This window comes from Oncorhynchus kisutch, linkage group LG5 (assembly GCF_002021735.2).
Source record: "Oncorhynchus kisutch isolate 150728-3 linkage group LG5, Okis_V2, whole genome shotgun sequence".
NCBI classification, from domain to species: domain Eukaryota; kingdom Metazoa; phylum Chordata; class Actinopteri; order Salmoniformes; family Salmonidae; genus Oncorhynchus; species Oncorhynchus kisutch.
In genome coordinates, this window is record NC_034178.2 from 37,503,123 (window position 1) to 37,506,505 (window position 3,383).

Here is a 3,383-nt window from a genome sequence, read left to right on the forward strand (position 1 = left end):
TAATCAAATGGCTACCCATTGCACACCCCCCCCTACTGCTGCTCTCTGTTATTATCTATGCCTAGCCACTTTGACAACCCTACCTGCATGTACATAAATATCTCAAATACCTCGACACCGGTGCCCCCAATACCTTGACACATTGACTCTGTACCGGTACCCCATGTACATAGCCCCGCTATTGTTATTTACTGCTGCCCTTAATTTATTTGTTTTTCTTATCTCTTACTTTTTTTTGTACTTTAAATTATTATTTTTTGTTGGTATTTTCTTAAAACTGCATCATTGGTTAAGGGCTTGTAAGTAAGCATTTCACTGTAAGGTGTTGTATTCGGCGCATGTGACAAATAACATTTGATTTGACAGAAAGAGACAGGTTTTCCCAGAGTTGTGTCAGTGTGCTATGCTTGATCCCAAAGCAGTAGCAAGGTAAGCATACTTGTAGGCCTCTGCTCTGCTTGCAAACCATCTATGCCTATCTAATCTGTGAAGCTCAGAGAAACACAACCCATTCAATTTCTACTGCTGATAGATGGCGGTGCTCTTTGAGCCCTGAGAGAATATTAAATCCCTCCATTTCACCACGGTCCTGACTGTGTTTCTTGTACAAGCCAACTCTAAACACATCAGAAGGGCATTCTTTTGTACAAAGCATAGACCAGCATCACCAGTTCTCAAAAGTCAAGAAAAAAGCCTATTAAACTAATATCCATCTAATTCTAGTTTAAAAAAATCTTAAGTCTAGTTGATACCATCTCAACAAAGACAGAGACTTACATTTTCCTGTTGTAATCTTAGTTCTTAACTAGATTCGACACATCAATGTGAAATGTCAATCAGTTTTAAGTGTCTTATATTAGCCTCAGTTCATCATGTAAGACAAGCATGTACATTTCTGCTCATGAATTAACTTGCTCATGTCTTGTCAAGTACCTCTAAAATATGGTACTGAGTGTACAAAACATTAGGAACACCATCTCTTTCCATGACATAGACTGACCAGGTGAATCCAGGTGAAAGCTATGATCCCTTATTGATGTCACTTGTTAAATCCACTTCAATCAGTGTAGATGAAGGGGAGGAGGCAGGTTAAAAAGAGACAATTGCGACATGGATTATGTATGTGTGCCATTCAGAGGGTAAAAGGGCAACACAAAAGATTTACACTCGGAAAGTATTCAGACCCCTAGACTTTTTCCAAATTTTGATGTGCCTTATTCTAAAATTGATTAAATACATTAAATACATAAATCTACACAAAATACTCCATAATGACAAAGCAAAAACAGGTTTATTAAAAATAAAAAACTGAAATACCTTATTTATTGAGGTCAGGTGCATCCTGTTTCCATTGATCATCCTTGAGATGTTTCTACAACTTGATTGGAATCCACCTGGTAAATTCCATTAATTGGACATGATTTGGAAAGGCACACACCTGTCTATATAAAGGTCCCACAGTGCATTGAAGGAATTGTCCGTAGAGCTCCGAGACAGGATTGTGTCGAGGCACAGATCTGGGGAAGGGTACCATCTCTACTGTGAAGCATGGTGGTGGCAGCATCATGCTGTGGGATTTTTCTTTAGCGGGAGTTACTGCGAGACTAGTCAGGATCAAGGGAAATATGAACAGAGCAAATTACAGAGAGATCTTTGATGAAAACCTCCTCCATAGCGCTCAAGACCTCAGACTGGGGCGAAGGTTCACCTTCTAACAGAACAAAGACCCTAAGCACACAGAAAAGACAAAGCAGGAGTGGCTTCGGGACAAGTCTCTGAATGTTCTTGAGTGGCCCAGGCAGAGCCGGGACTTGAACCCGATCGAACATCTCTGGAGAGACCTGAAAATAGCTGTGCCATGATGCTCCACATCCAACCTGCCGGAGCTTGAAAGGATCTGCAGAGAAGAATGGGAGAAAGTCCCCAAATACATGTGTGCCAAGCTTGTAGTGTCATACCCAAGAAGATTCGGGGCTGTAATCGCTGCCAAAGGTGCTTCAATAAAGTACTAAGAAAAGGGTCTGAATGCTTATGTAAATGGGATATTGTTTTTTGCAAATTGTTTTTCCTTTGTCATTATGGGGTATTGTGTGTAGATTGAGGGGGGGGGGGCGGGACAATTTAACCCATTTTAGAATAAGGCTGTAACGTAACAGAATGTAGAAAAAGTCAATGGGTCTGAATACTTTCCAAATGCACTGTAAATGCTTTTGAACATGGTATGGTAGTAGGTGCCAGGCGCACTGGTTTGAGGGTGTGATGAACTGCAACACTGCTGGGTCTTTCACACTCAACAGTTTCCTGTCTGTATCAACAATGGTCCACCAGCCAAAGGACATCCAGCCAACTTGACACAACTGTGGGAAGCATTGGAGTCAACATGGGCCAGCATCCCTGTGGAACGCTTTTGACACCTTGCAGTCCATGCCCAACGAATTGAGGCTGTTCTGAGTACAAAAGGGGGTGCAACTCAATATTAGGAAGGTGTTCCTAAGGTTTTGTACACTACAGTGCTCCCTCTCAAGGACCACAAGTTCACAACACAATTATCATGCATTCATACCTTCACCGCAAAGATAAAACCTAATAAAGGGGACAACAAACATGTCAGCATGCCCTAAAAGTCTTCCACCCACCCTGTATGGAAACGTTGGTCACTGAACCACCCCTGTGGATCCACCAGGGACTAGAGTTGTTCTGAGAGACAGCATGAAGGACAATGACCATGGGGCATTATGGGAACACACAGGGGGTAGATGAGGGTTGGGGTAGGGGGTCAACAGCGTGGAGGGGTGAAATATATTATAATAAGAAAAAGAATGTCAGACTCAGCGACTATCCCCTTGTCTCTGGGGCATCCCCCACCTTGCCATGTCCCAGGACCTTGGGCTGGGCTGTGGGCTGGTGAGTGTGCGGGTTCTAATTTATTGGCTTAGTGATTTGCTGAGCGTGTCAGAGACTTCATGCGGCTCAGTGCGGTAGTGTGGAACATCCGGGGCTTGCTTCATTAGCTAGTCATGCCCTTAGCGCTGACATTTTCAAACTTGTTACACATCTTTCTAATTGGTGTGAAAAATTGGCCACAGCTACAAACATTAATGGCTGCATGGTAAATCTGGCTTTGACACCCAGTTCTGTGCCACTTGGACTGTCATTTTTCTCTCATGCTGTTAATATGCAGCAACATTTTTTTACAGACATGCTTTTGTCTTAGCTGAATTGTAGTGGTAAAACTACAATATAAACAACATATATTATCCATTACAATATTTCTTTAAGCTAAATGTCAAGAGTTACGAATGAAAGTATTCAGAGTTGTATACTTTACATCTGATGAACTGTAATTCATATGCTGTTTTGTTATTGAAATAATTCTAATCAAA